Source organism: Oncorhynchus keta, chromosome 27, assembly GCF_023373465.1.
Source record: "Oncorhynchus keta strain PuntledgeMale-10-30-2019 chromosome 27, Oket_V2, whole genome shotgun sequence".
In the NCBI taxonomy this organism is placed as follows: Eukaryota; Metazoa; Chordata; class Actinopteri; order Salmoniformes; family Salmonidae; genus Oncorhynchus; species Oncorhynchus keta.
This window is the reverse complement of record NC_068447.1, coordinates 2,275,717-2,296,452: the sequence shown is the minus strand read 5'-3', so window position 1 is coordinate 2,296,452 and position 20,736 is coordinate 2,275,717. Positions and strand designations below refer to the sequence as shown.

General features: G+C 46.4%; 2 long non-coding RNA genes across 28 annotated transcripts; one reads left to right on the top strand and one right to left on the bottom strand.

Annotated features, from left to right (window-relative positions):
- The first annotated feature begins 28 nt into the window (after window positions 1-28).
- Window positions 29-7,281, top strand: LOC127912342 (uncharacterized). Of its 25 annotated transcripts, none has more exons than XR_008081950.1 (5): window positions 29-1,232; window positions 3,253-4,152; window positions 4,384-4,845; window positions 4,912-4,977; window positions 5,044-7,281. It is a non-coding gene; the product is annotated as an uncharacterized LOC127912342 (long non-coding RNA). The 25 variants fall into 25 exon arrangements; XR_008081945.1 differs by having other exon boundaries at window positions 3,195-4,152; XR_008081949.1 differs by lacking the exon at window positions 29-1,232 and adding an exon at window positions 1,447-1,639.
- On the bottom strand, window positions 1,306-2,831 carry LOC127912343 (uncharacterized). Of its 3 annotated transcripts, XR_008081966.1 has the most exons (4): window positions 2,707-2,831; window positions 1,798-2,561; window positions 1,626-1,683; window positions 1,306-1,418 (listed from the first exon to the last, which is right to left on the bottom strand). It is a non-coding gene; the product is annotated as an uncharacterized LOC127912343 (long non-coding RNA). The 3 variants fall into 3 exon arrangements; XR_008081967.1 differs by lacking the exon at window positions 1,626-1,683; XR_008081965.1 differs by lacking the exon at window positions 1,626-1,683 and having other exon boundaries at window positions 1,827-2,561.
- Window positions 7,282-20,736: the final 13,455 nt, after the last annotated feature.

Below are 20,736 nucleotides of genomic sequence, written 5' to 3'. Positions count from 1 at the left end.
TAAACAGACCCTGGTCTCAGTAGGACTTCCTGATCTAATAAACAGACCCTGGTCTCAGCAGGACTTCCTGATCTAATAAACAGACCCTGGTCTCAGCAGGACTTCCTGATCTAATAAACAGACCCTGGTCTCAGCAGGACTTCCTGATCTAATAAACAGACCCTGGTCTCAGTAGGACTTCCTGATCTAATAAACAGACCCTGGTCTCAGCAGGACTTCCTGATCTAATAAACAGACCTTGGTCTCAGTAGGACTTCCTGATCTAATAAACAGACCCTGGTCTCAGTAGGACTTCCTGATCTAATAAACAGACCCTGGTCTCAGCAGGACTTCCTGATCTAATAAACAGACCCTGGTCTCAGCAGGACTTCCTGATCTAATAAACAGACCCTGGTCTCAGTAGGACTTCCTGATCTAATAAACAGACCCTGGTCTCAGTAGGACTTCCTGATCTAATAAACAGACCCTGGTCTCAGTAGGACTTCCTGATCTAATAAACAGACCCTGGTCTCAGTAGGACTTCCTGATCTAATAAACAGACCCTGGTCTCAGCAGGACTTCCTGATCTAATAAACAGACCCTGGTCTCAGTAGGACTTCCTGATCTAATAAACAGACCCTGGTCTCAGTAGGACTTCCTGATCTAATAAACAGACCCTGGTCTCAGCAGGACTTCCTGATCTAATAAACAGACCCTGGTCTCAGTAGGACTTCCTGATCTAATAAAGGATAAATCAAACAGGCAGCAGACATCATAGCAATAAGTCTCACAGGGATGTACTAGGGAATATAAAGGACAAGAAGGCTGGAATAGTTTAAACCTGCAACACCACGTCTGACCAGAAGAGGGGGCTGTGGTGGAGTTGAGCAGATTTGAGTCATTTTAAAAACCAGCTGTGTTGAGCAGGTTGTTACATTGAACACACCCACTGTATAGAAACTCATTTATTCTCTGTAAATAGTGCCTATTTATATTCCATCCCCAATCCCATACCAACCAAAGCTGCCTTTTTTCAACTTTTGAAACAACTTAAAGCGTATAGTATTTTTGAAGTAAAAACAACTGGCGAACCTGTTTTTAATTTGTAAAGATAACAGGGAAAAGCTGGAGATTCTCTTCTGATGATCTGAGGTGATTGTCTTCTCTCACGTCTGACCGACAGAACCTGTTACAGATGGTGACCCCTGACCTATCCGGTTACAGATGGTGACCCCTGACCTATCCTGTTACACGTGGTGACCCCTGACCTATCCTGTTACAGATGGTGACCCCTGACCTATCCTGTTACACGTGGTGACCCCCTGATCCTGTTACAGATGGTGACCCCTGACCTATCCTGTTACAGATGGTGACCCCTGACCTATCTTGTTACACGTGGTGACCCCTGACCTATCCTGTTACACGTGGTGACCCCTGACCTATCCTGTTAACGTGGTGACCCCTGACCTATCCTGTTACACTGACTCTGTATCGCTATATTTACCTAACACTCTCTCGTTACTAGTGTAACCCTGGAGATTCTCTTCTGATGATCTGAGGTGATTGTCTTCTCTCACGTCTGACCGACAGAACCTGTTACAGATGGTGACCCCTGACCTATCCGGTTACAGATGGTGACCCCTGACCTATCCTGTTACACGTGGTGACCCCTGACCTATCCTGTTACAGATGGTGACCCCTGACCTATCCTGTTACACGTAGTGACCCCTGACCTATCCTGTTACAGATGGTGACCCTGACCTATCCTGTTACAGATGGTGACCCCTGACCTATCTTGTTACACGTGGTGACCCTGACCTATCCTGTTACACGTGGTGACCCCTGACCTATCCTGTTACACGTGGTGACCCCTGACCTATCCTGTTACACTGACTCTGTATCGCTATATTTACCTAACACTCTCTCGTTACTAGTGTAACCCTGGAGATTCTCTTCTGATGATCTGAGGTGATTGTCTTCTCTCACGTCTGACCGACAGAACCTGTTACAGATGGTGACCCCTGACCTATCCGGTTACAGATGGTGACCCCTGACCTATCCTGTTACACGTGGTGACCCCTGACCTATCCTGTTACAGATGGTGACCCCTGACCTATCCTGTTACACGTGGTGACCCCTGACCTATCCTGTTACAGATGGTGACCCCTGACCTATCCTGTTACACGTGGTGACCCCTGACCTATCCTGTTACACGTGGTGACCCCTGACCTATCCTGTTACAGATGGTGACCCCTGACCTATCCTGTTACACGTGGTGACCCCTGACCTATCCTGTTACAGATGGTGACCCCTGACCTATCCTGTTACAGATGGTGACCCCTGACCTATCTTGTTACACGTGGTGACCCCTGACCTATCCTGTTACACGTGGTGACCCCTGACCTATCCTGTTACACGTGGTGACCCCTGACCTATCCTGTTACACTGACTCTGTATCGCTATATTTACCTAACACTCTCTCGTTACTAGTGTAACCCTGGAGATTCTCTTCTGATGATCTGAGGTGATTGTCTTCTCTCACGTCTGACCGACAGAACCTGTTACAGATGGTGACCCCTGACCTATCCGGTTACAGATGGTGACCCCTGACCTATCCTGTTACACATGGTGACCCCTGACCTATCCTGTTACACGTGGTGACCCCTGACCTATCCTGTTACAGATGGTGACCCCTGACCTATCCTGTTACAGATGGTGACCCCTGACCTATCTTGTTACACGTGGTGACCCCTGACCTATCCTGTTACACGTGGTGACCCCTGACCTATCCTGTTACACGTGGTGACCCCTGACCTATCCTGTTACACTGACTCTGTATCGCTATATTTACCTAACACTCTCTCGTTACTAGTGTAACCCTGGAGATTCTCTTCTGATGATCTGAGGTGATTGTCTTCTCTCACGTCTGACCGACAGAACCTGTTACAGATGGTGACCCCTGACCTATCTTGTTACACGTGGTGACCCCTGACCTATCCTGTTACACGTGGTGACCCCTGACCTATCCTGTTACACGTGGTGACCCCTGACCTATCCTGTTACACTGACTCTGTATCGCTATATTTACCTAACACTCTCTCGTTACTAGTGTAACCCTGGAGATTCTCTTCTGATGATCTGAGGTGATTGTCTTCTCTCACGTCTGACCGACAGAACCTGTTACAGATGGTGACCCCTGACCTATCCGGTTACAGATGGTGACCCCTGACCTATCCTGTTACACGTGGTGACCCCTGACCTATCCTGTTACAGATGGTGACCCCTGACCTATCCTGTTACACGTGGTGACCCCTGACCTATCCTGTTACAGATGGTGACCCCTGACCTATCCTGTTACAGATGGTGACCCCTGACCTATCTTGTTACACGTGGTGACCCCTGACCTATCCTGTTACACGTGGTGACCCCTGACCTATCCTGTTACACGTGGTGACCCCTGACCTATCCTGTTACACTGACTCTGTATCGCTATATTTACCTAACACTCTCTCGTTACTAGTGTAACCCTGGAGATTCTCTTCTGATGATCTGAGGTGATTGTCTTCTCTCACGTCTGACCGACAGAACCTGTTACAGATGGTGACCCCTGACCTATCCGGTTACAGATGGTGACCCCTGACCTATCCTGTTACACGTGGTGACCCCTGACCTATCCTGTTACCTGTTCGGTGTGCTCTCTCTCGTTACTAGTGTAACCCTGAACTGTGGTTCCTCTCTTTGGCTCTGTCTGAAATGGCACTCTCTTCCCTCCATTTGGTTTATTTAACAACAAATCAGTTAATTAAGACATACTTGTTTACAATGACAGCCTACCCCCCGGGGCCAAACCCGAACGACGCTGGGACAATTGTGCGCTGCCCTATGGGATACAGCCTGGATTCGAACCAGGGACTGTAGTGACGCCTCTTGCACTGAGATGTAAGTGCACTACTTTAGACCAGAGCCCCATGGAACCCTCTTTCCTATGGACCCTGGTTTATAGTAGTGCCCTCTATAGGGTGCCATTTTAGGTTGCACACTTTGACCCATCTCCTGGTTAGTGGACATACAGATCTGTTATGTAATGGGTTAGAGGTCCTTTATGTATTAATCTGTGTATTAATCTGTCTTGGGTTAGAGATTCTTTATGTATTAATCTGTCTTGGGTTAGAGGTTCTTTATGTATTAATCTGTCTTGGGTTAGAGGCTCTTTATGTATTAATCTGTCTTGGGTTAGAGGTTCTTTATGTATTAATCTGTCTTGGGTTAGAGGCTCTTTATGTATTAATCTGTCTTGGGTTAGAGGTCCTTTATGTATTAATCTGTCTTGGGTTAGAGATTCTTTATGTATTAATCTGTCTTGGGTTAGAGATTCTTTATGTATTAATCTGTCTTGGGTTAGAGGCTCTTTATGTATTAATCTGTCTTGGGTTAGAGGTCCTTTATGTATTAATCTGTCTTGGGTTAGAGGTTCTTTATGTATTAATCTGTCTTGGGTTAGAGGTCCTTTATGTATTAATCTGTCTTGGGTTAGAGGTTCTTTATGTATTAATCTGTCTTGGGTTAGAGGTCCTTTATGTATTAATCTGTCTTGGGTTAGAGATTCTTTATTTATTAATCTGTCTTGGGTTAGAGGTCCTTTATGTATTAATCTGTCTTGGGTTAGAGGTCCTTTATGTATTAATCTGTCTTGGGTTAGAGGTCCTTTATGTATTAATCTGTCTTGGGTTAGAGGTCCTTTATGTATTAATCTGTCTTGGGTTAGAGGTCCTTTATGTATTAATCTGTCTTGGGTTAGAGGTCCTTTATGTATTAATCTGTCTTGGGTTAGAGGTCCTTTATGTATTAATCTGTCTTGGGTTAGAGGTCCTTTATGTATTAATCTGTCTTGGGTTAGAGGCTCTTTATGTATTAATCTGTCTTGGGTTAGAGATTCTTTATGTATTAATCTGTCTTGGGTTAGAGGTCCTTTATGTATTAATCTGTCTTGGGTTAGAGGTTCTTTATGTATTAATCTGTCTTGGGTTAGAGGTTCTTTATGTATTAATCTGTCTTGGGTTAGAGGTCCTTTATGTATTAATCTGTCTTGGGTTAGATTCATAATGTATTCATCTGTCTTGGGTTAGAGGCTCTTTATGTATTAATCTGTGTATTAATCTGTCTTGGGTTAGAGGCTCTTTATGTATTAATCTGTCTTGGGTTTGTACAGTTATATTGCTGAATGGTAATCTTCATAACGTTTCCCTCCTAACACTTTGTTCTCTGTGTTTGGAGCTCCTGGTCATGAATGTGTACGGCTTGATTTATTGACAGTGGGCAGCCTCCCAAATCACACCCTATGCCCTTTACAGTGAACTGCGTTTAACCAGACTAGTGCACTATATAGGGAATAGGGTGCCGTTTTAGGGCCGCAGGCGGTGTGATTTTTAAAGGATGTTTTTTGACTTGTCTTTGTTCTACACTGTTTTGATTGGAGCGGTTTAAAGGTTGAAGTCAATTCCTTCCTAGTCGGCGTTCCAGGCCGACTACGTTACAGACGCATTGCATCCACCCATTGTTCTGCACCACGTCATCGAGTGGCACAATCGGGCCTCAGATTGCTATGTAATAGGATGTGGTTAGGTGTTTAACAGCTATCTAGGCAGGCATCTGCAGTGTAGTCGTCCTGGAACGTGTCCGATGTGTTCCTTCCTGTTACTAGTGAGTGTTATGTTAAACACCTGACCACATCCTATCTAGGCAGGCATCTGCAGTGTAGTCGTCCTGGAACGTGTCCGTTGTGTTCCTTCCTGTTACTAGTGAGTGTTATGTTAAACACCTGACCACATCCTATCTAGGCAGGCATCTGCAGTGTAGTCGTCCTGGAACGTGTCCGTGTTCCTTCCTGTTACTAGTGAGTGTTATGTTAAACACCTGACCACATCCTATCTAGGCAGGCATCTGCAGTGTAGTCGTCCTGGAACGTGTCCGTGTTCCTTCCTGTTACTAGTGAGTGTTATGTTAAACACCTGACCACATCCTATCTAGGCAGGCATCTGCAGTGTAGTCGTCCTGGAACGTGTCCGTGTTCCTTCCTGTTACTAGTGAGTGTTATGTTAAACACCTGACCACATCCTATCTAGGCAGGCATCTGCAGTGTAGTCGTCCTGGAACGTGTCCGTTGTGTTCCTTCCTGTTACTAGTGACTGTTATGTTGCATGTTCTTTTCTGAACCGGTGTCTGGCTCGTAGGACTGTAGTTTTAACTGAACCGGTGTCTGGCTCGTAGGACTGTAGTTTTAACTGAACCGGTGTCTGGCTCGAAGGACTGTAGTTTTAACTGAACCGGTGTCTGGCTCGTAGGACTGTAGTTTTAACTGAACCGGTGTCTGGCTCGAAGGACTGTAGTTTTAACTGAACCGGTGTCTGGCTCGTAGGACTGTAGTTTTAACTGAACCGGTGTCTGTAGTTGTAGTTTAGTGATTCTCTGCATGCATGTGTTTTATTAATTGTCTACAATCAGAGCAGCAACGTGCTAAGGGAACCCTGCCTCCTACATAGTGCATCACTTTAGACTAGAGCCATCTGGGCTTCCCCATCCGGGCTTCCTCACCTGGGCTTCCCCACCTGGGTTTCCCCACCCGGGCTTCCTCACCTGGGCTTCCCCACCTGGGCTTCCCCATCTGGGCTTCCCACCTCGGCTTCCCCACCTGGGTTTCCCCACCTGGGCTTCCTCACCTGGGCTTCCTCACCTGGGCTTCCCCATCTGGGCTTCCCCATCCGGGCTTCCTCACCTGGGCTTCCCCACCTGGGTTTCCCCACCTGGGCTTCCTCACCTGGGCTTCCTCACCTCGGCTTCCCCATCCGGGCTTCCTCACCTGGGCTTCCCCACCTGGGTTTCCCCACCTGGGCTTCCTCACCTGGGCTTCCCAATTTTCCCTGGTCTAAAGTAGTGCAGTATGAAGGGAATAGGGTGCGTTTGTGATGTTAACTGTTGTGTTTTTCTACTGGCTGTACAATTTGATATTCTTTCCCATTCTGGGTCGTCAACAACACACAGGTCTGGAACTATTTTAATGAAGAGGTCTCTATCAGAGAAACTATGTTGTATCCCCTATGCCATCCTATTCCCTATATAGTACACTACTTTTGGCCCGGTCAGGCGAGGGACAACAGTGGTTTGTAATGACATTGGGGAGTTGAGAGAGAGCTGGAGATCAGCCACATGTCTGTCACTCTGGCGTGTGTCTAGTGTGACGCCAGATGTGCCTGTAAATACATTGTGAAGAGATTTGTTTTTATGGGGAAGAATAAAGTTTTCAATTGTAACAGAATTTGTCTGTTTTTTGTTTGTTTGTGGTGGTTGACCTTTTTTGATGGGAAATTAACAGAGTCCTGAGAAGAAACAATGTTTGTTTTTTTTGGAGTGATCGTATGGGTCAAACCTGTCAAACTGTTGTGGAGACGAAGGTGCTCTTTCAAGAAGACAATCACTTAACCTCACAATACGACAGGCAGGTTTACAGGCTCCAGGTTTATTCAACTGTTCTATTTCATGGAAACGGAGGATAAAGGAGACGTTTTATTTGATTTCCCGTCTAACGGGGTATCCTGAATACAGGAAGAGGGGTGTCCTGAATACAGGAAGAGGGGTTTCCTGAATACAGGACGAGGGGTATCCTGAATACAGGAAGAGCGGTATCCTGAATACAGGAAGAGCGGTATCCTGAATACAGGAAGAGGGGTATCCTGAATACAGGACGAGGGGTATCCTGAATACAGGAAGAGGGGTATCCTGAATACAGGAAGAGGGGTATCCTGAATACAGGACGAGGGGTATCCTGAATACAGGACGAGGGGTATCCTGAATACAGGACGAGGGGTATCCTGAATACAGGACGAGGGGTATCCTGAATACAGGAAGAGGGAAGAGGGGTATCCTGAATACAGGAAGAGGGGTATCCTGAATACAGGACGAGGGTATCCTGAATACAGGACGAGGGTATCCTGAATACAGGAAGGGGTATCCTGAATACAGGACGAGGGTATCCTGAATACAGGAAGAGGGAAGAGGGGTATCCTGAATACAGGACGAGGGAAACGGTGTATCCTGAATACAGGACGAGGGGTATCCTGAATACAGGACGAGGGGTATCCTGAATACAGGACGAGGGGTATCCTGAATACAGGACGAGGGGTATCCTGAATACAGGACGAGGGGTATCCTGAATACAGGAAGAGGGAAGAGGGGTATCCTGAATACAGGAAGAGGGAAACGGTGTATCCTGAATACAGGAAGAGGGAAACGGTGTATCCTGAATACAGGAAGAGGTGTATCCTGAATACAGGAAGAGGGAAACGGTGTATCCTGAATACAGGAAGAGGGAAACGGTGTATCCTGAATACAGGAAGAGGTGTATCCTGAATACAGGAAGAGGGAAACGGTGTATCCTGAATACAGGAAGAGGGAAACGTATCCTGAATACAGGAAGAGGGGTGTATCCTGAATACAGGAAGAGGGAAACGGTGTATCCTGAATACAGGAAGAGGTGTATCCTGAATACAGGAAGAGGGAAACGGTATATCCTGAATACAGGAAGAGGTGTATCCTGAATACAGGAAGAGGGAAACGGTATATCCTGAATACAGGAAGAGGTGTATCCTGAATACAGGAAGAGGGAAACGGTGTATCCTGAATACAGGAAGAGGGGAAACGGTGTATTCTGAATACAGGAAGAGGGGAAACGGTGTATTCTGAATACAGGAAGAGGGAAACGGTGTATTCTGAATACAGGAAGAGGGAAACGGTGTATCCTGAATACAGGAAGAGGGAAACGGTGTATCCTGAATACAGGAAGAGGGGAAACGGTGTATTCTGAATACAGGAAGAGGGAAACGGTGTATCCTGAATACAGGAAGAGGGAAACGGTGTATCCTGAATACAGGAAGAGGGAAACGGTGTATCCTGAATACAGGAAGAGGGGAAACGGTGTATCCTGAATACAGGAAGAGGGAAACGGTGTATCCTGAATACAGGAAGAGGTGTATCCTGAATACAGGAAGAGGGAAACGGTGTATCCTGAATACAGGAAGAGGGAAACGGTGTATCCTGAATACAGGAAGAGGTGTATCCTGAATACAGGAAGAGGGAAACGGTATATCCTGAATACAGGAAGAGGGAAACGGTGTATCCTGAATACAGGAAGAGGGGAAACGGTGTATTCTGAATACAGGAAGAGGGGAAACGGTGTATTCTGAATACAGGAAGAGGGGAAACGGTGTATCCTGAATACAGGAAGAGGGGAAACGGTGTATCCTGAATACAGGAAGAGGGGAAACGGTGTATCCTGAATACAGGAAGAGGGGTATCCTGAATACAGGAAGAGGGGAAACGGTGTATTCTGAATACAGGAAGAGGGAAACGGTGTATCCTGAATACAGGAAGAGGGGTATCCTGAATACAGGAAGAGGGAAACGGTGTATCCTGAATACAGGAAGAGGGAAACGGTGTATTCTGAATACAGGAAGAGGGAAACGGTGTATTCTGAATACAGGAAGGTAAGCAGGGCACTTGATGTCAACACGTCTGCTCACTATAAAGCTCCACTCCACAGTTAATTAGAAATACCTGCTAAATCTATTTTTCAACTATAAAAAATAATGTATCTTTGCAGTGTTCTTGTCCTGACTTTGAAGAATTGGCTGGATGCAAGTTTAACCATCCAATTATTTTAAGATCTACAGGACTGCAAGTTCCAGCACGGACTGGGGCAATGTGTTGGTACATGAGAACTGGATGGTAACTTTACATGAAGTAAAGGTGTGGGGCTTTAACTCCTTTTTGGAAGAAGATTAAAATGTTTTACAGGGAAGTACAGTACTTACTGAGCATCCCGTTTAGTCCTCAACCTAGTAACGCCTGGCCGGCAGCCCATTACAAGGGAGAGAGGCGTAAATATACCTATTCCCAGTATGGGAAAATATTGTCATTACAAAATCAAATCAATGATGTGTGTTCTGATCTGGTGTCCAGCAACCTGACCGTCAGGCTACCTGACGATCCGGCTACCTGATGGTCAGGCTACCTGATGGTCAGGCTACCTGATGGTCAGGCTACATAATGGTCTGGCTACCTGATGATCAGGCAACATAATGGTCTGGCTACATGATGATCAGGCTACATAATGATCTGGCTACCTGATGGTCTGGCTACCTGATGATCAGGCTACCTGATGATCAGGCTACATAATGGTCTGGCTACCTGATGATCAGGCTACATAATGGTATGGCTACATGATGATCTGGCTACCTGATGGTCTGGCTACATGATGGTCTGGCTACCTGATGATCAGGCTACCTAATGGTCTGGCTACCTGATGATCTGGCTACCTGATGGTCCGGCTACCTGACGGTCAGGCTACCTGATGATCAGGCTACATAATGGTCTGGCTACCTGATGATCTGGCTACCTGACGATCCGGCTACCTGATGATCAGGCTACATAATGGTCAGGCTACCTGATGATCAGGCTACCTGATGGTCTGGCTACCTGATGATCAGGCTACATAATGGTCTGGCTACCTGATGGTCTGGCTACATGATGATCTGGCTACATGACGATCCGGCTACCTGACGGTCCGGCGACCTGATGGGACTCCCAAGGCGAGTTGAGCTCTGCCAAGCGAGAGCGTCTGCTAAATGACTTAAATGTAAATGTAATGAAGCGAAATAACACCCTAATGTAGTGTCTTGTTTCACCACAAGGTGTCACTAAACCCTTGTTAAATTCAGTCATATAGAGTAGGTTAGAGAGTGTGTCCCTCTGGATAAGAGCGTCTGCTAAATGACTTAAATGTAAACTGTAAATAGAATATGATTGATTGGAAATATGATAATTTCTATAGAAGTGTAAAGTAACTCAATCCAGACCGGTCGTTTTAAAGTTTGAACCATGTCTCTGAACGGTGAAGACAAAGTATTACAAATAATAAGACGAAGTATGTTGAAGATTTAAAAAGGGGGCACATTTTGCTTCGCAAGTCTCACTAATATTAGGCCAATGTGAGTCAATTCCTGCATTGTATCCATCGGGGCTTTTTGCTGAAGAGACATGTAACAGATAAGTGTTCAGGCTGGTTATTACGACACAATGCGCCTGAACGAGTCAAACACTTCTACCTTTTTTTATTTTTTATTCCAAACCACCGCGTGACATTACGTCCAGCTGTTTTTATGGGACACAACATGGAAATGCAGTGTAGCAGGCAGATCGATTTCCACACTTTCTACAACAACAAATCACTGAACAAGTTAATGGAAACAAAAGTGTCTGGACGCCTCATTCCAAAATCATGGGCATTAATATGGAGTTGGTCCCCTCGTTGCTGCTATAACATCCTCCACTCTTCTGGGAAGGCTTTCCACTAGATGTTGGAACATTGCTGCTATAACAGCCTCCACTCTACTGGAAAGGCTTTCAACTAGATGTTGGAACATTGCTGCTATAACAGCCTCCACTCTACTGGAAAGGCTTTCCACTAGGTGTTGGAACATTACTGCTATAACAGCCTCCACTCTTCTGGGAAGGCTTTCCACTAGATGATGGAACATTGCTGCTATAACAGCCTCCACTCTTCTGGGAAGGCTTTCCACTAGATGATGGAACATTGCTGCTATAACAGCCTCTACTCTTCAAGGAAGGCTTTCCACTAGATGTAGGAACATTGCTGCTATAACAGCCTCCAGTCTTCTGGGAAGGCTTTCCACTAGATGTAGGAACATTGCTGCTATAACAGCCTCCACTCTTCAAGGAAGGCTTTCCACTAGATGTAGGAACATTGCTGCTATAACAGCCTCCAGTCTTCTGGGAAGGCTTTCCACTAGATGTTGGAACATTGCTGCTATAACAGCCTCCAGTCTTCTGGGAAGGCTTTCCACTAGATGTTGGAACATTGCTGCTATAACAGCCTCCACTCTTCTGGGAAGGCTTTCCACTAGATGTTGGAACATTGCTGCTATAACAGCCTCTACTCTTCTGGGAAGGCTTTCCACTTGTAGGAACATTGCTGCTATAACAGCCTCTACTCTTCAAGGAAGGCTTTCCACTAGATGTAGGAACATTGCTGCTATAACAGCCTCCAGTCTTCTGGGAAGGCTTTCCACTAGATGTTGGAACATTGCTGCTATAACAGCCTCCACTCTTCTGGGAAGGCTTTCCACTAGATGTTGGAACATTGCTGCTATAACAGCCTCCACTCTTCTGGGAAGGCTTTCCACTAGATGTTGGAACATTGCTGCTATAACAGCCTCTACTCTTCTGGGAAGGCTTTCCACTAGATGTAGGAACATTGCTGCTATAACAGCCTCTACTCTTCAAGGAAGGCTTTCCACTAGATGTAGGAACATTGCTGCTATAACAGCCTCCAGTCTTCTGGGAAGGCTTTCCACTAGATGTAGGAACATTGCTGCTATAACAGCCTCCAGTCTTCTGGGAAGGCTTTCCACTAGATGTTGGAACATTGCTGCTATAACAGCCTCCACTCTTCTGGGAAGGCTTTCCACTAGATGTTGGAACATTGCTGCTATAACAGCCTCCACTCTTCTGGGAAGGCTTTCCACTAGATGTTGGAACATTGCTGCTATAACAGCCTCTTTTCTGGGAAGGCTTTCCACTAGATGTAGGAACATTGCTGCTATAACAGCCTCTACTCTTCAAGGAAGGCTTTCCACTAGATGTAGGAACATTGCTGCTATAACAGCCTCCAGTCTTCTGGGAAGGCTTTCCACTAGATGTAGGAACATTGCTGCTATAACAGCCTCCACTCTTCAAGGAAGGCTTTCCACTAGATGTAGGAACATTGCTGCTATAACAGCCTCCAGTCTTCTGGGAAGGCTTTCCACTAGATGTAGGAACATTGCTGCTATAACAGCCTCCACTCTTCAAGGAAGGCTTTCCACTAGATGTAGGAACATTGCTGCTATAACAGCCTCCAGTCTTCTGGGAAGGCTTTCCACTAGATGTAGGAACATTGCTGCATTCATTCAGCCACAAGAGCATTAGTGAGGTCGGGCACTGATGTTGGGTGATTAGACCTGGCTCGCTGTCGGCATTACAATTTGGTGCACGGGGGCATTATCATGCTGAACCAGGAAAGGGCCTTCCCCAAACTGTTGCTACAAAGTTGGAGGGACAGAATTGTCTAGAATGTCATTGTATGCTGTAGCGTTAAGATTTCCCTTCAGTGGAACTAAGGGGCCCGAACCATGAAAAACAGCCCCAGACCATTATTCCTCCTCCACCAAACTTTACAATTGGCACTAGGCATATGGGAAGGGAGCGTTCTCCTGGCATCTGCCTAACCCAGATATATATATATGCCATTTAGCTTTTATCCAAAGCGACTTACAGTCATGTGTGCATACATTCTACGTATGGGTGGTCCCGGGAATCGAACCCACTACCCTGGCATTACAAGCGCCATGCTCTACCAACTGAGCTACAGAAGGACCACGATATGTCCATCGGACTGCCAGGTGGTGAAGCGTGATCCATCACTCCAGAGAACGCGTTTCCACTGGCCGCGAGCTTTACACCACTCCAGCCGATGCTTGGCATTGATGATCTTAGGCTTGTGTGCGGCTGCTTGGCCATGGAAACACATTTCATGAATCTACCAACAAACAGTTATTGTGCTGATGTTGGTTCCAGAGGCAGTTTGGAACTCTAGTGAGACCGAAGACAGATTTTTTACAGATTTCAGCACTCGGCGTTCCCGTTCTGTGAGCTTGTGTGGCCTACCACTTCGTGGCTGAGCCGTTGTTGCTCCTAGGCGTTTCCACTTCACAATAACAGCACCCACAGTTGACTGGGGCAGAGCAGAAATTTTATGAACTGACATGTTGGATGTGACGGTGCCACGTTGAAAGTCACTGAGCTCTTCAGGAAGGCCATCCTACTGCCAATGTTTTACTATGGAGATTGCATGGCGGTGTGCTCAATTTTATACACCTGTCATCAACGGGTGTGGCTGAAATTGCCAAATCCACTAATTTGAAGGGGTGTCCAAAAACCTTTGGCCTTGTAGAGCAGCTAATGACTTCCTTTGAATCAATGTTGATAACCAAATTGTAAGATGCAACAGAAAACCACCAAGTGATTAGATATCAACTTGCTTCAGGCTCTCGGGAATCCTATTGTCTCCGGGTTATTGGGCAGACAGAGTTTATGGAACTAGAATGGCATCAAAGCCTCATTAACCAACGGGCTCTAGACTGGCATCAAAGCCTCATTAACCAACGGGCTCTAGAATGGCATCAAAGCCTCATTAACCAACGGGCTCTAGAATGGCATCAAAGCCTCATTAACCAACGGGCTCTAGAATGGCATCAAAGCCTCATTAACCAACGGGCTCTAGAATGGCATCAAAGCCTCATTAACCAATGGGCCTCATTCAAAGCCTCATTAACCAACGGGCTCTAGAATGGCATCAAAGCCTCATTAACCAACGGGCTCTAGAATGGCATCAAAGCCTCATTAACCAACGGGCTTTAGAATGGCATCAAAGCCTCATTAACCAACGGGCTCTAGAATGGCATCAAAGCCTCATTAACCAACGGGCTCTAGAATGGCATCAAAGCCTCATTAACCAACGGGCTCTAGAATGGCATCAAAGCCTCATTAACCAACGGGCTCTAGAATGGCATCAAAGCCTCATTAACCAACGGGCTCTAGAATGGCATCAAAGCCTCATTAACCAACGGGCTCTAGAATGGCATCAAAGCCTCATTAACCAACGGGCTCTAGAATGGCATCAAAGCCTCATTAACCAACGGGCTCTAGAATGGCATCAAAGCCTCATTAACCAACGGGCTCTAGAATGGCATCAAAGCCTCATTAACCAACGGGCTCTAGAATGGCATCAAAGCCTCATTAACCAACGGGCTCTAGAATGGCATCAAAGCCTCATTAACCAACGGGCTCTAGACTGGCATCAAAGCCTCATTAACCAACGGGCTCTAGAATGGCATCAAAGCCTCATTAACCAACGGGCTCTAGAATGGCATCAAAGCCTCATTAACCAACGGGCTCTAGAATGGCATCAAAGCCTCATTAACCAACGGGCTCTAGAATGGCATCAAAGCCTCATTAACCAACGGGCTCTAGAATGGCATCAAAGCCTCATTAACCAACGGGCTCTAGAATGGCATCAAAGCCTCATTAACCAACGGCTCTAGAATGGCATCAAAGCCTCATTAACCAACGGCTCTAGAATGGCATCAAAGCCTCATTAACCAACGGGCTCTAGAATGGCATCAAAGCCTCATTAACCAACGGGCTCTAGAATGGCATCAAAGCCTCATTTACCAACGGGCTCTAGAATGGCATCAAAGCCTCATTAACCAAAGGGCTCTAGAATGGCATCAAAGCCTCATTAACCAACGGGCTCTAGAATGGCATCAAAGCCTCATTAACCAACGGGCTCTAGAATGGCATCAAAGCCTCATTAACCAACGGGCTCTAGACTGGCATCAAAGCCTCATTAACCAACGGCTCTAGAATGGCATCAAAGCCTCATTAACCAACGGGCTCTAGAATGGCATCAAAGCCTCATTAACCAACGGGCTCTAGAATGGCATCAAAGCCTCATTAACCAACGGGCTCTAGAATGTCATCAAAGCCTCATTAACCAACTGGCTCTAGAATGGCATCAAAGCCTCATTAACCAAAGGGCTCTAGAATGGCATCAAAGCCTCATTAACCAACGGGCTCTAGAATGGCATCAAAGCCTCATTAACCAACGGCTCTAGAATGGCATCAAAGCCTCATTAACCAACGGGCTCTAGAATGGCATCAAAGCCTCATTAACCAACGGCTCTAGAATGGCATCAAAGCCTCATTAACCAACGGCTCTAGAATGGCATCAAAGCCTCATTAACCAACGGGCTCTAGAATGGCATCAAAGCCTCATTAACCAACGGGCTCTAGAATGGCATCAAAGCCTCATTAACCAACGGGCTCTAGAATGGCATCAAAGCCTCATTAACCAACGGGCTCTAGAATGGCATCAAAGCCTCATTAACCAACGGGCTCTAGAATGGCATCAAAGCCTCATTAACCAACGGCTCTAGAATGGCATCAAAGCCTCATTAACCAACGGGCTCTAGAATGGCATCAAAGCCTCATTAACCAACGGGCTCTAGAATGGCGTCAAAGGCTCATTAACCAACGGGCTCTAGACTGGCATCAAAGCCTCATTAACCAACGGGCTCTAGAATGGCATCAAAGCCTCATTAACCAAAGGGCTCTAGAATGGCATCAAAGCCTCATTAACCAACGGGCTCTAGAATGGCATCAAAGCCTCATTAACCAACGGGCTCTAGAATGGCATCAAAGCCTCATTAACCAACGGGCTCTAGAATGGCATCAAAGCCTCATTAACCAACGGGCTCTAGAATGGCATCAAAGCCTCATTAACCAACGGGCTCTAGACTGGCATCAAAGCCTCATTAACCAACGGGCTCTAGAATGGCATCAAAGCCTCATTAACCAACGGGCTCTAGAATGGCATCAAAGCCTCATTAACCAAAGGGCTCTAGAATGGCATCAAAGCCTCATTAACCAACGGGCTCTAGAATGGCATCAAAGCCTCATTAACCAACGGGCTCTAGAATGGCATCAAAGCCTCATTAACCAACGGGCTCTAGAATGGCATCAAAGCCTCATTAACCAACGGGCTCTAGAATGGCATCAAAGCCTCATTAACCAACGGGCTCTAGAATGGCATCAAAGCCTCATTAACCAACGGGCTCTAGAATGGCATCAAAGCCTCATTAACCAACGGGCTCTAGAATGGCATCAAAGCCTCATTAACCAACGGGCTCTAGAATGGCATCAAAGCCTCATTAACCAACGGGCTCTAGAATGGCATCAAAGCCTCATTAACCAACGGGCTCTAGAATGGCATCAAAGCCTCATTAACCAACGGGCTCTAGAATGGCATCAAAGCCTCATTAACCAACGGGCTCTAGAATGGCATCAAAGCCTCATTAACCAACGGGCTCTAGAATGGCATCAAAGCCTCATTAACCAACGGGCTCTAGAATGGCATCAAAGCCTCATTAACCAACGGGCTCTAGAATGGCATCAAAGCCTCATTAACCAACGGGCTCTAGAATGGCATCAAAGCCTCATTAACCAACGGGCTCTAGAATGGCATCAAAGCCTCATTAACCAACGGGCTCTAGAATGGCATCAAAGCCTCATTAACCAACGGGCTCTAGAATGGCATCAAAGCCTCATTAACCAACGGGCTCTAGAATGGCATCAAAGCCTCATTAACCAACGGGCTCTAGAATGGCATCAAAGCCTCATTAACCAACGGGCTCTAGACTGGCATCAAAGCCTCATTAACCAACGGGCTCTAGAATGGCATCAAAGCCTCATTAACCAACGGGCTCTAGAATGGCATCAAAGCCTCATTAACCAACGGGCTCTAGACTGGCATCAAAGCCTCATTAACCAACGGGCTCTAGAATGGCATCAAAGCCTCATTAACCAACGGGCTCTAGAATGGCATCAAAGCCTCATTAACCAACGGGCTCTAGAATGGCATCAAAGCCTCATTAACCAACGGGCTCTAGAATGGCATCAAAGCCTCATTAACCAACGGGCTCTAGACTGGCATCAAAGCCTCATTAACCAACGGCTCTAGAATGGCATCAAAGCCTCATTAACCAACGGGCTCTAGAATGGCATCAAAGCCTCATTAACCAACGGGCTCTAGAATGGCATCAAAGCCTCATTAACCAACGGGCTCTAGAATGGCATCAAAGCCTCATTAACCAACGGCTCTAGAATGGCATCAAAGCATCATTAACCAAAGGGCTCTAGAATGGCATCAAAGCCTCATTAACCAACGGCTCTAGAATGGCATCAAAGCCTCATTAACCAACGGCTCTAGAATGGCATCAAAGCCTCATTAACCAACGGGCTCTAGAATGGCATCAAAGCCTCATTAACCAACGGCTCTAGAATGGCATCAAAGCCTCATTAACCAACGGGCTCTAGAATGGCATCAAAGCCTCATTAACCAACGGGCTCTAGAATGGCATCAAAGCCTCATTAACCAACGGGCTCTAGAATGGCATCAAAGCCTCATTAACCAACGGGCTCTAGAATGGCATCAAAGCCTCATTAACCAACGGGCTCTAGAATGGCATCAAAGCCTCATTAACCAACGGGCTCTAGAATGGCATCAAAGCCTCATTAACCAACGGGCTCTAGAATGGCATCAAAGCCTCATTAACCAACGGGCTCTAGACTGGCATCAAAGCCTCATTAACCAACGGCTCTAGAATGGCATCAAAGCCTCATTAACCAACGGGCTCTAGAATGGCATCAAAGCCTCATTAACCAACGGGCTCTAGAATGGCATCAAAGCCTCATTAACCAACAGGCTCTAGAATGTCATCAAAGCCTCATTAACCAACTGGCTCTAGAATGGCATCAAAGCCTCATTAACTAACGGGCTCTAGAATGGCATCAAAGCCTCATTAACCAACGGGCTCTAGACTGGCATCAAAGCCTCATTAACCAACGGGCTCTAGAATGGCATCAAAGCCTCATTAACCAACGGCTCTAGAATGGCATCAAAGCCTCATTAACCAACGGGCTCTAGAATGGCATCAAAGCCTCATTAACCAACGGGCTCTAGAATGGCATCAAAGCCTCATTAACCAACGGGCTCTAGAATGGCATCAAAGCCTCATTAACCAACGGCTCTAGAATGGCATCAAAGCCTCATTAACCAACGGGCTCTAGAATGGCATCAAAGCCTCATTAACCAACGGGCTCTAGAATGGCATCAAAGCCTCATTAACCAACGGGCTCTAGAATGGCATCAAAGCCTCATTAACCAACGGGCTCTAGAATGGCATCAAAGCCTCATTAACCAACAGGCTCTAGAATGGCATCAAAGCCTCATTAACCAACGGCTCTAGAATGGCATCAAATTAACCAACGGGCTCTAGAATGGCATCAAAGCCTCATTAACCAACGGGCTCTAGAATGGCATCAAAGCCTCATTAACCAACGGGCTCTAGACTGGCATCAAAGCCTCATTAACCAACGGGCTCTAGAATGGCATCAAAGCCTCATTAACCAAAGGGCTCTAGAATGGCATCAAAGCCTCATTAACCAACGGGCTCTAGAATGGCATCAAAGCCTCATTAACCAACGGGCTCTAGAATGGCATCAAAGCCTCATTAACCAACGGGCTCTAGAATGGCATCAAAGCCTCATTAACCAACGGGCTCTAGAATGGCATCAAAGCCTCATTAACCAACGGGCTCTAGACTGGCATCAAAGCCTCATTAACCAACGGGCTCTAGAATGGCATCAAAGCCTCATTAACCAACGGGCTCTAGAATGGCATCAAAGCCTCATTAACCAAAGGGCTCTAGAATGGCATCAAAGCCTCATTAACCAACGGGCTCTAGAATGGCATCAAAGCCTCATTAACCAACGGGCTCTAGAATGGCATCAAAGCCTCATTAACCAACGGGCTCTAGAATGGCATCAAAGCCTCATTAACCAACGGGCTCTAGAATGGCATCAAAGCCTCATTAACCAACGGGCTCTAGAATGGCATCAAAGCCTCATTAACCAACGGGCTCTAGAATGGCATCAAAGCCTCATTAACCAACGGGCTCTAGAATGGCATCAAAGCCTCATTAACCAACGGGCTCTAGAATGGCATCAAAGCCTCATTAACCAACGGGCTCTAGAATGGCATCAAAGCCTCATTAACCAACGGGCTCTAGAATGGCATCAAAGCCTCATTAACCAACGGGCTCTAGAATGGCATCAAAGCCTCATTAACCAACGGGCTCTAGAATGGCATCAAAGCCTCATTAACCAACGGGCTCTAGAATGGCATCAAAGCCTCATTAACCAACGGGCTCTAGAATGGCATCAAAGCCTCATTAACCAACGGGCTCTAGAATGGCATCAAAGCCTCATTAACCAACGGGCTCTAGAATGGCATCAAAGCCTCATTAACCAACGGGCTCTAGAATGGCATCAAAGCCTCATTAACCAACGGGCTCTAGAATGGCATCAAAGCCTCATTAACCAACGGGCTCTAGAATGGCATCAAAGCCTCATTAACCAACGGGCTCTAGAATGGCATCAAAGCCTCATTAACCAACGGGCTCTAGAATGGCATCAAAGCCTCATTAACCAACGGGCTCTAGAATGGCATCAAAGCCTCATTAACCAACGGGCTCTAGAATGGCATCAAAGCCTCATTAACCAACGGGCTCTAGACTGGCATCAAAGCCTCATTAACCAACGGGCTCTAGACTGGCATCAAAGCCTCATTAACCAACGGGCTCTAGAATGGCATCAAAGCCTCATTAACCAACGGGCTCTAGAATGGCATCAAAGCCTCATTAACCAACGGGCTCTAGAATGGCATCAAAGCCTCATTAACCAACAGGCTCTAGAATGGCATCAAAGCCTCATTAACCAACGGGCTCTAGACTGACATCAAAGCCTCATTAACCAACGGCTCTAGAATGGCATCAAAGCCTCATTAACCAACGGGCTCTAGAATGGCATCAAAGCCTCATTAACCAACGGGCTCTAGAATGGCATCAAAGCCTCATTAACCAACGGGCTCTAGAATGGCATCAAAGCCTCATTAACCAACGGGCTCTAGAATGGCATCAAAGCCTCATTAACCAAAGGGCTCTAGACTGGCATCAAAGCCTCATTAAC